The following is a 12,982-nucleotide window of genomic DNA, read 5'->3' on the forward strand; positions in this document are numbered from 1 at the left end:
TTTCCTGATTGGTTTTACCAAGTACTTAGTACTTGTTAATGAGGAGCACTGTTCAAAAACAAGAAAAATCAGTTAATAAAACTAATAGGTGTTTCTAAAATGTGTGGGATGCTATATCTCCGATAAAGTGTAAAATAGAATAGACGAGGTGGCTTTAGATGCTATAAGAGGTGGAAATACTCGGTGAAGTAAGGGCTTTATCCTAAACTTCCCAGCAGACCAAATCCAATTGCAGGTCTGGATATTACAATGGACAAACAAGGTTTCCTTTCTCAAAATGTTGTATATTTAGTTTTAAATTGCTTCTTGGAACTTTGAAAGGTGTACAGTAGGCTTTATTAATTGTTGGTCATTATGCTATGAATTCAACACGCAAAACATCGTAAATGTCACAGAGAACAAATGCAGTGATTGTGTCTTCTTTGCTTTTACTTAGATAGTAGATATTTTGTGCCTCTATTCCATAGGTGTTACTTGGATTCTGAAGTGACGTGCGTTAACCATGTTTCAATTCTTGTCATGATGTTGTAACAGTTTATTTTTCCACCACAATTTAATTTGCCTGATTCAAGTAATTTCATGAATTAAATATTAAATCAAGCCTATATTTCTTGAAAATTATTTCTGATAAAGCACAGGTAGACACTTGCCTGGCACTTTTTTAGGACAAGAAACTGAGAACCTCTCATTGCACTTAGTCCTTAAAAGGACCATTGCGCTTGCTCCCAGAGTAACAGTATGGGTAAGTTTGGGGTAGGGGCTGTTTCCATAAGGAGGGATAGTAGGCACTATATCTCAGTCATATCACCTTGGAAGAAGGGGAGGCAAGCTCTGTACCAGCCTCTTCAATTAAAGTGTGCAGGTCTAACACATGCTAGCAACTGCCTTTTTAACACTTAAGGAGACCCACCAACTCCAACAGTGCTTCTTCACACAAAACTAGACCTATCGATTCACCCTTGTACCCTAATATCTCAACCTTTGCAATTAGTGATGTGCCGCTCCTGGGCATAAATAATGTTGCCTATACTTATGTGACACATCAGTTTTGCTGTATCCAGTGTAGGTTTAACTGGAAGGAATAAACCTGTAAAAACTGAACCTTCCTGAGGTCATTAGGCGCTTTAGATTTACCCATGTATCTCAAATATTGTCACCGCCTCAGATCTACAGTGTATTTGTGATATACTAGCATATGTTGATTATTCATTCAGTAAAATAAAAAGAGTGAAAGTAAATGTCAATAGTTAGAGACAAGATTTAATGTCAGTGCACTCCTCCATTGTAGTACCCTCCCTACCTCAACGGAACTTTTATTATTTAAACACTGCTATGAAACTTAATTAAATAAACAAAAATGTGAATGTATCATGTGGCAAGATATCTTGATAAAGATCATTTGCAAGCTTTAAATTTTGTGTGAAACTTCATTTCTACAAAGACAACAATGAGTTCTATGATAGTGCAAGCCCAGCCATGGGTTTTGCTTGAGCGCCATTGAAGCACTTAGGCTGATACAATTTCTTTTATGTCTGCCAAATCTGATTGCAGGGCATCTGGAGAATGAAATGAGCTATAGGCTTGAAATTTTGCTTGTAACCTTAGCAAAGCCTGTGAGTGGTTATGCATACTACTAGCTTGTTATAAATAGACCTACCACTAATTTGCATTTTAAGTAATTAGTTCAACATTTCCAAAATGGGACATTTACATACCCATTATTATTTCATTACCATGAGGTTTACTGTTTTCCTATATGTACTGATGTAATACATTATGTTACAAACTTGAGGAAAAGTTAAATTAAGCCTGCCAACAATTTTCATAAATTCCCTAAATTAAATTATTCTTATTTTCAATAAGAAAATATTACGTACTCTCTAAACCAAAATGTTGTGATAGTGTGCATATAATATTTTATGAAAAATTAAACAAATCTAAAAATTTTGCATGGAATAACCAAATCTGTCCACATAACAAAAAATTACTACATTAATACTTTTCTTTTCTTATGATTTTTTACCGCGTATTTTACTTACTATTTTTAAGACATATACCTGATTAATTATAAACTCAATCCCACTCCTCCCTACTAACTTTAGGACAGAAATATATGAACCAACATCCATAGGGGGTGGTGATCATTGTAAGATTAAAAATCATGGTTTTTATGATATTTATGTATATATTTTTTAATGATGGATTTTTGGGAGAAATTCTAACCTCATCCCTAAATGTAAGCTCCCACTGAGTGACAGATTTAAAGGTCTTGTAAAAGAAGAACAATATCACAAACCAGAGGTCTCTATCTCAATCCAGTACAAAATGACGTTGACGGCCGTCATTAGTCTTAAAATTTTATATTAGTCTTAAAATTGCTTTTATATGCATACATGTACCTTTGAGTGGCAATGACTGCCTCTTTTGAAAAGGGCAGATTTCAATCATTGATATAAACAGTTATACTTTTATACTGTAATATACAACGATGGCAAGTAATCCACAAGATAGTAATCTTACTATCCACAATGTTTTAAACCTTTTGCATCAATGAGAAGGATGTGGTGTTAAATATAAGTATATACAAGGTGTTTGAAAAGTCTGGGTACGGCTTAATATTTTACAAACCATAGCAGATAACATCTATAAACTTTGTACAGTGTCATATGGCTATGTAAACTATTTTTCCTTGGTATTACCATGACATGCCAACCATGGGGGGACGGCCCACAGAGGAAAACATGGAAATCTTAAATTAAAGCATGTGTCGATTGATACCTCATTTCAAAGAGCTCACTTAGTAGAGTTGAATGCTGCAAACCGCATATCAAAAGGCTTATCCAATCAGAAATGGCGGGTTGTTTTAGGTACACAATGTGAAGTACATTATGCGCTGCCATTTCTGACTGGATCGTCGTATTCTGATGCGGTAGGCAGCGTTTCACTCTACTAACCGATGTGTTTACACTGACTTTTTTTAATTAGCAAATTATGTCATAAATTTATAACACAATAATAAAACTAAAATGAATTCGTCGTTTTTATGTTTATGAATTAATTAAGTTCCACCATTGTTCTTTATGGTGAAATAGTTAACTTACCACTTTATTTTTGAATTAAATTTTTTTGTTATTTTTTATAAATACTAATCATTGAAACCATTGGTTAGTAGAGTAAAACGCCGCCTACCGCATCAGAATACGACGATCCAGTCAGAAATGGCAGCGCATAATGTACTTCACAATGTGTACCTAAAACAACCCGCCATTTCTGATTGGATAAACCTTTTGATATGCGGTTTGCAGCATTCAACTCTACTAAGTGAGCTCTTTTGAATGAGGTATCACTCGACACATGCTTTAATTTAAGATTTCCTTGTTTTCCTCTGTGGGCCGTCCCCCCATGGTTGGCATGTCATGGTAATACCAAGGAAAAATAGTTTACATAGCCATATGACACTGTGCAAAGTTTATAGATGTTATCTGCTATGGTTTGTAAAGTATTAAGCTGTACCCAGACTTTTCAAACACCTTGTATTTATTATATTAGTTCGTAAAATCTTTGTTTCACTTTTGATGGAACAAGGTGGATTAGAAATAAAATAATTTTCATGTTAGATTAGATCTGTTGAATATTTTAGTGGCCATATGCTCTATTTGGATTATTAGTGGCCATAAGGTAGTTGGATTATTAATGATTAGGATCAAGTGTAATGGCTTAAATTTAAAGAATTCATTTTTTTAATAAATTTGAAATTTAATAAAATCAGTACATTGCAAAAAATTTGCTAAGTTTAACCAAATGTGATTTTCTAGTGAGACAGTTGTGGCACTATTTGTGATGGTTGACTCCTCTGGGTGCCATGACACACTTCGGGGAAAACCTGGTGTAGAGATATGAAATCAATTCACTTTCTTCTAAAACTATTTTCTAACTAATCTTTCTTGTTCCACCCACTTCAAGGTATCCAGTTACAGTGTAATTCAAAGCCTTTAGGGATATCAGCCTTTGAAGTAATTGGTTTTTTTGTCTTCAGTTTTTTTTCAGCTAGAGATGCTCAACCTTTGGTATGTTGAAATCTATATGACCTACATAGTTAGCTCTAGACAGTTTTAATGGAATAACTGACTAGGACTATTTGTAAAACATATAAAACTAAATTGGATGGAACCAGCACCAGTTATATAAATATGACATTTACTAGTAAATAAGAAAATGGTTTATTATAGTTTCTATATATTTAAAAATGCTTGAATATTATCAGGTTTTTTTTTCTAAATATTACTGGAGGTTCACAAAGTCACTGAAAGGAACCAAGAGTTTCCTTGAACTACAAAGAAATCTTGATATTGATTAATATTTGCCTTTTTAATTTTACAAATTAACTACAATAAAGTAAATATAACTTTGAAACTCAAGCAAATTATTTTTGTGCTGTACTACATTCAATCTCAAACACAGGCTTTTGCCTATGTGGGAACCTTCTCATGTAATCTGTTACCACTATATTTGTGTGTATATGTAGATGAGAAAAGAAAATGTGAATTTCTGCATAAAACTTAAGGTGATGATATCTGCATAAATTGATTATACGTAGAGACTATGTATGTGTGTATGAATGAGTTCAAGTATATGCCTATCAGGACTGGAACCGGCCTCCCAGCTGTCAAATGCTTCCTATAAGAATATATCTTGAGTTTATCAATATTACACTGAAAAATTTATATTTTTAGTGTAGGAAGTCTTCAAACTCTTAAATAAAAGCACATGTTGTGTTGTATGTAAAATTAAAGAGCATTGTTGGTTGAACACAATTCAAAAAACTGGACCTCAAAATGTTTAATCTAGTGAAAATGGTTGCAGTTAACTTAAAATGTTTAAAATTGTATTTAAGTGAACATAAGTTAAATTACAATAAAAAAAGAAAAATCTATTATTTATGATTTTTAAATACTGATTCACCTTCAGAATCCCTGATATTTTGATAGTTGTTGAAACAAAGAAACTTTACAATAAAACAATACCATAGAATCAAACTACTAAATCAACAATGTTAAAAAAACTGTAGAAGTAGTTTTGGATGGTTCCATCAAATGAACTTTGACCCCAACTCTTATCTGCTCTACTGATATCAGTAGTTTATTCTTTAGCTTTCAGTTGTAGTTATATGACTGGTTCATTTCACTCATTCATTTTAAATCAAGTACCACTCCAAAAGTGGACATCCAACTACACCAAGGACGTAGCCAGTGAGGAGGTCCAAGGGGTCCCCAAATTTTCAACTTTTTCAATTACTTTTTTTAGTAAACGACTATTATTATTTAAATAATTGATTATTACTGACATTTACTGCTGAAAGATCTTTCTCAACAAAGAAACGGGTCAAGAACTTTTTAAGAAACAAAACGGGGCCTTACTCTCTGTATACTATGGGAAAATGTCAGTTGTCTGGACCCCCGAAATTTTTTTCCTGACTACGTTCTTGAACTTCACGTGACCACAATAATAATACATCTTTAGATGTTCTTCAAATATTTATTGTGAATACCCATTTATCACTTAGATCTGTGGCAGAAAATCCTAGAATGTGCATGAGTTAGTCTGTAAAGTTTAGAAAACGGCTAGAAAAAGGTTTATAAAGTACATTTATTTCAGGGTTTTCACTGAATACGCATAAAGATGATTTCGACTGACGTCTCAAATTTAGAAAAATTCCAATGCAATGAATGAACCAAAATAAAACAGTCATAACAAATGTTGTTTATTTTAATGAGATGACATTCTTTCTAAATGGAAATCTTAATAGACGTAATTACAAGTGCTGGGACAACACCAACCCGGATTGGACATCAGAGAATCTAATGCGCATCCCAACAATAATAGACAAATTTTATTACCTGAAATAAAATGGTTGAGCCGGTCTTTAAAGATGGCAATTTCAATCCATAATCTTACCTAGTTCTGTTACAAAATAACATCTGTCATGCCTAACAATTCTTGGTCAAGAGTTCAATAGAATTGTTTTCTAACAAGATGGATCACCACCACACTGTGTTGCATAAGTAAGAAAATATTTAAACACTGTATTTCCACAAAAGTGGATTGAAATACATGGAGCAATAAATATTCTTGGTCTCATGAATTATCACGATTTGATTATTTTGTCTGGGGATTCCTCAAAGATAGTCTATCTAATTAAGGCTACTGATTTGACACAGCTGAGACTTCAGTTAGAATAAGAAGCTTGAGATATTCCTCATCAATACATCCAAAACGAACATCCAGCTTTTACAACTGATTGGCACACACACACTGTCAGACCACCAGTAGAAAACATATTTTAACATTTAATTTAAGCACAGGTTAGTAAGTAACACAGTAATTTTTTTGTTAAAAATTAAATTAGCATATTTGCTAATTTGTACAAAATTAAAAAACACTTTTAGTGTCAGTTAGGTTAGGATTAACATTTTGAGGTCCGGTTTGTGGCGTTGTGTTCTGCTAACAAAGCTTGGATGTACAACTTGACATGCACCGGCATTTAAGATTTTCAAGACTTCCTAAAAGGGACATCCCCTGATTTAAATGTTGAGTTTAGGTCTAGTTCACCTTCTTTTTATTGCAGCGTCTGGTGTTTGATGCTGTCTCAGACTTGACTACTAGAATCTGGATTCGTGTTCGTCTGAAGATATTCAAAGAAAGTCGATGACGAAGAAGTTTTAACAAACCTTTACATAGTTTCGCCATCAGACATATGCACACTAATAACATTTTACCTATAAATGCAAAAGAAGGTTTTTTGTTTGTCATGATTTCACACGTAAACTTAAACTTAACCATTAAACCAATTGTACTGAAAATTTTACATGGTCATTCTTAGGGTCCCTTGTATGAATATAGCCTATTCTTATTTTGAATATCCCTCTGGGCTATGCCCCACTGGTCTCTAAATTTGCATTAGAGCAAACATATATTATTAATTGTAAGAGACTTTTATTATAATCAACTGTTTTGTGTAAACATTGTTTTCACAGCACAACTATATGTTTCATTAATATAATACTATTTTCAATTTGTTTTAATTTATAGTCTTGCTTAATAGCAACAAAACTTCTTATATCAACCTGTTCTACAACCGCTGTGGAGCACAGAGTAAGAAAATATCCAGATAAGAAACTAAAGTTTTATTAAAAATATACGTTTAACTGTAAATTTTAGCAAATATTACGTATTCAGTGCTTGTTCAGTACTGTAATCCAAATATAAAAGACAAAGTTACTGTTTAACTTTTACTATAAGACTGTTATTAAACCCATCTTAGTTATCTTTTTAACAGGCTTCTCAGGCCTGTTTATATATACTGTATATATATTTTCTTGATTGGGAAAACAAGGCAAAATCAACTATGGAGCAAAAAATACTAAGACCGTAGTAAAGTGCAATGTCAATAAATATCCACTTTTTGACAGATTTTCTTGATTGTGGCCAACAAGGCAAACTCAGTATTAGCTTAGAAAATATTTATTACAACCAGAAAAGCTTATAATTTTCAATAAGCAGCCATTTTGAAATTAACATTATAAAATCATGAGACCTAATATTGATAATGTTTTAAAGTACAATAACACCTAAAAATTAAGCAGAGACGTTTATGAGAAACAGTACATTTATAATAAGTAGGTAAATGTCAACGCCGTACAGTTTTTATAAGAGTTGTTATGCTGTTAGATACATTATCATATGCTATATACAGAGTGTCAATTAAGTCTGGAACCGGCCGACCAGCTGTCAAATGATTACATATAAGAATTTACCATTTGAGTTTATCAATATCATACTTAAAAATCCACATTTTCAAGTGAATTTCTGGTTTTCATAACATCAGGGAGTTTCTAAAAAATAGTAGGAAGGATTGATTCTTTTAATGTATAGTTTAGCTCCAGTTTACCTTCCTTTTATTGCAGCGTCTGGTATTGACGCTGTCTCAGACTTGACTACTGGAATCTGGAGTCATTTTCGTCTGAAGAGATCCATAGAAAGGCGGTGACGATGAAGCTCAAAACGAACCAGTGTAGTTATTGGTAAACCAGCACTGTGTATTTGCCACCAGTTACAATTCATTTTATATGCAACTTATTCCATTTATTATCAATATGACACAAATGATATTATTTTATCATGAAAATTGCCATTACAGAGGTCATTGATGGAACAAAATTGCTCCCAAAACTGAGCCCTACGGGACATCTCGATTTACTTCATCACTAGAATAAGATTGTATTCTACAAATTATCTACGTTTTACTAAATAAAATTTTTGAACCATTTGTAAGAGAGCTCTCTAATATCACAGTTTTGGATATAAGGATATTTTGTTGTAACATATCAAATAATATCAATGAATAAACCATTCACACATCTACCTGTATTTACACAACTATTTATATTGTCAATAAAATTTGGTATTGCATATTCAGTGTTATACCCCTCTCTGAAACCAAATAAATTTTTATTAACAAAATTTAAGTTTCTAAAAAAAAAAAGTTTTTCCAAACATTTTAGAAAAAGTTAGAAGCAATGGTATTATAAACTATATAAACATATATTATACAAGAATAAATGCTTTATTGTTGTAGTATATTTTTGTCAGTTTATCTCATCTCAATGAACAAAGATCAGTCACGCAATCAGTAAAGAGGGAAGTTGGCTCTTAGGAAGAGGCGGTTGGCTTTTGATTTACTAGTAGTCAAGTAGGTTTGATTTTTTATGAGACCAATATATTTACCCAGGTTAGAATAGAATTGACATGGGCATAACACATTAAAATATATACTGGATAGTTTAAAGTAGGCAGAGTAGGTTAATGCACATGTTATGATTATAGTTATTTCCGTTTTTGTTATTTTTAACAAAATATTAACAAAAATTAAGTGTGATCGGTACAATGTATACCAGAAATTTTAACCCTATAGCATAACAGTTCAATTTTGCTGTCTTTGATATCCTTCATGAGTTTGATTACCTCACGTTAAATCTATTTAGAGTGCACGCCTTCAATATTAGGATATTACAGCAATAGTGGCCTTTGATCAAATGTCCTTTCCGAGAATGTTACAATCAAAACAAACAATGTACAAGTAGATAAAGGACATTTAATTATCGTGGTGGTATCTGGTTGTAATCAATCAGTTGACTAGATGTTCATGACCTGCAGAGTTTTATATGGCCGTATCCTGCAAAGAAAAATGAAGTATTGATACGCAATTGGAGTTCATGAAGGTTGTTTATGGCTTCGTGACATTCGTCAACAATCTCCGTTGGATCTGAGAAATACTCTCCATGAGGTAAGAAGATGCTTCTAGTAATTACTTCAGAGTATATTACAAAGCATTCAAAAACCTTCTGAATTAAATAAAACAGTAATTAATTCTTTAGAGATTTAATCCATGAGGGGTTTACAAATAATTAAAATGGGGTTGACCTACTACAACCATGTTCTAATAAATTTCCTAAATCTGTTCTAATATTTTTTAATAGTTAATAACAGCATTTATTGTATTTTATTTCATAAATTAGATTTACTGGGTGTCAATTAAGAGCTGATGTAAATTACATTTTTCAGATAATATTAATTTTAAAAAAGGTACTTCTCAGTAACATGTTTTATTGATCAGCCATACTTATTGAAAATGTTACAGCATAGTGGTTCTCAACCAAGGAGTCGAGCCCACCTCAGGAGGCATAGACAATTTTCAAGGGATGGGTCAGTGCATTAGAATAGTAGGAAAGTGTTCTTATAAGCGATTCTTGTAATGCTCACGTGTCATTTTGTATATTGAGTCATTCTTGACGCTTGCATGGTTTAATAGTATACTGCAGTTTGTTGGACTAGTAAACATAAAAATGGGACAGACAAACTATGCGTTTTAGTAGTAGGCCTAAAATCGTCACATCACTCCAAAAGAAAAGATTGTATAGTTGATTATATTAAATACGGATTCATTTCCCGTAACAAAAACGGTTATTATTTACTTTAGTGCATTCTTTGTAATGCTGTTGTGAGAATACCACGTGGCTCAGACGTTTGTAATTCTGCTGTACTGGAAGTTTTCGAATGGAGAACGGGAAAGCTGTTGAAGATACATCTACCACTGCAATTTATCAATGAATTTAAAGACCTTGTATCACGGCATTTCATACAACTTAAAATTTAAATTGGGCAGTATTTACCAGATGTTAGGACAGAGAGCTGGCAATTTATGTAGACATGCAATCCATTTAAAATCAATGTGGGTGTACTTCTTGATTACATTCAGGAACAGGCAATCAACATGAATGTAATTTTCATGCAAAGGTGGAATACCAAATCATGGGAGTTGAATATTTTTGGTTGAGTTATCTTCCTGTTTACTCGAAAGTTCTCACCCACATCCAAGAGGCGTGACCAGATTTAAGTCTACTGAAGAAGGAACAAAGCCTAAAGGTTGAGAACCCCTGTTATAATGTATGTGCTTGTAATTTAACACTAAGCTTTAAGGGTCCTTTTTTTACATGGAAATTACTATAGTTTGATTTTTTAGAATGAGAATATTGTTATTGATACTGGTGTCTTCATTTAACTGTGAATTAAAACCAGAAATCTAATAAATGAATTATTCTGTATTATTAAATAAACAATAGGTAATGATTCTTAGAATTGGTAATAGCTTACCTGTTAAGGTTTGTAATGAAACTTTGAAACAAGATTTAATGATCTGCCATGGCTTTGTGAATAATAATAGTAATGATATGCTTTTACCATAGGTTTTAACCATATTATTAGAATATATCATATAGTAAGGTAATAAATAAAAATAAGTATATTATTAAATTTTCAAGTAATGGGATGAATCTGAAAGTATTAAAATAAATATTGACGTTTTATTACAAGAATACAAATTTCCTTCTAATTCCTTGTGGGCTGTACCCCTGAGGAAATTACTGTGCACTATTATTACTTAGAAATAATATTGTTCTGTTACATTTTAGTATAAATTAGAAAATGATAAAAATTTAGAAACCATGCCAGTAAAGTAAAATAAGTTTTTCACACAATGTTTTAATTTTTTTAACCATATATATCTTGACTTAGAAAATTTGGTTATTTTAAAAGTCTACTCTCAATACAAAAACCATTCTTTGCCAGGTGCACTCTCACTTTACTTGCATTACTCCCAGTATTTAAAAAACCAAGTACTCCCAGTATTTTTTTTTGTAAAGTATTACTTCCATATATGCAAAAAGTCATGCTTTGAAGAAAAAATTATGATATTAATATTGTAATAATGCTTTTATACTAATAAACTCTTTATGTTCTATGAAAAATGATACAACAATGTTGGTTTACAATAATAATAATAAAACTTATAGTAAGGGTACAAATCACCCAAACATGGCCTGTCACTACAGTAATTTTAAACTTGCAGTTCAAGAGTTTAATATTTAGCATATGTAGATTAAACAGTAACTTGGATTGTATACTGATTGCATTGTTCAAATACAAAAGTCAAAATTTGAGAATGGAACTGTGTGTTACCAGGCCAAAAATAAATAATTGTGGTGGACTCCAATAAATTTAAACTAAATCCAAATTATGTAATGTAAAAAACCCCTAGATATAATAAAATATGCAAAAAGTTACCAAAAACAAGATCTACAGTAGTTGCACTTTAATCAGGATATGAGGATCAGCTAAGTCCCTCCAGATAAAAGTGAACAAAGAAATAAAAGGATGTAGAGTTTTGCATGGTTAAAAATTAATGATGAAGACATAACAGCAACTAACAAAATTACAAAAAAATCTAAAATATGTTGCAGACATTCACCTTATTGCTGTAAAAATATCTACCCAAATTGTAGAATATTTTTGTGTTTTAAGCCTACATCTTAGGGTAATTACATTAAAGATGTTTTCCCCAAATGTTCATTGCTTTTAGCTTTTAGTGATGACTATTCATATTGCTTTAGTCTGTTCTTATCATAGTTATTACTATTTGGTAATAGAAGGATAAACGTGCCCTTTTTATCCATTTATGTGTCCCAACAAGAAAATGTGCTAGTTTCCTATAAAACAGAGTAAGGGAGAGAGTCGGTACAATGCAAATGATGGTTATAGACTCGATTTTAACCTGCAATATCTCTAAATTAGAGCTAAAGTTGAGACGCCTCAGGCTGTGTAGCCACCAGTTATTGTAAAACACGATTTAACTAACTTAAGTTTTAACAAAATCTAGCTATGTTAAACAATTGATTTTCTGAAATATCTTAAAATATATTTTGGCTCATAAAAATATAATAAACAGGAAAATGGTACTAAAAATATCCAATGATGTATACAAAGCAAAATTTAAAAGTCTAGATCCTAAAGCCCATCTATTAATTAATTTGCCCGCCTATAATAATCAAACAACAACATAATTTAAATTTAAACAATAAACATGGTTTGTTATATTAGGTATGAATAAGTAAGTAGGCCTAAATAGTTTTAAGTGTGATTACTCAATTATAAATCATACCGTGTTTAAAAGTATCTTAAGTTGTAACTGGAATATTTGGACAATATGGACATACTATCAGTTATTGTGCAATTACGGATTGCGACCATCTAAAATTATTTCTGGAAATAAAAACATATTATTTTAAGAAATTGATAAATGTAGTTTTAGATTGATATAGGTTAATGTGGCTAATGTTTACAAACATTATCCTATCGTATAATTTGCTTTGTTTACAGCACACAAGTAACGTATCTTAGTATGAGATTTAAGACGACAACATAACTGTATAAAATTACCATTAAAAGTAAAGAATTGATAACATACTTAGATAGCCCTGCCTCAAAATTGTTTAAAAGAAGGTGGTTAATTAACAAGTAATTTAACTTAATTTTAGCCCATTGTAATATAACATACCTATTTAAAGAGGTGATTAAAAAAGAAATTATC

Source organism: Homalodisca vitripennis, chromosome X (genome assembly GCF_021130785.1).
Source record: "Homalodisca vitripennis isolate AUS2020 chromosome X, UT_GWSS_2.1, whole genome shotgun sequence".
Taxonomy (NCBI): domain Eukaryota; kingdom Metazoa; phylum Arthropoda; class Insecta; order Hemiptera; family Cicadellidae; genus Homalodisca; species Homalodisca vitripennis.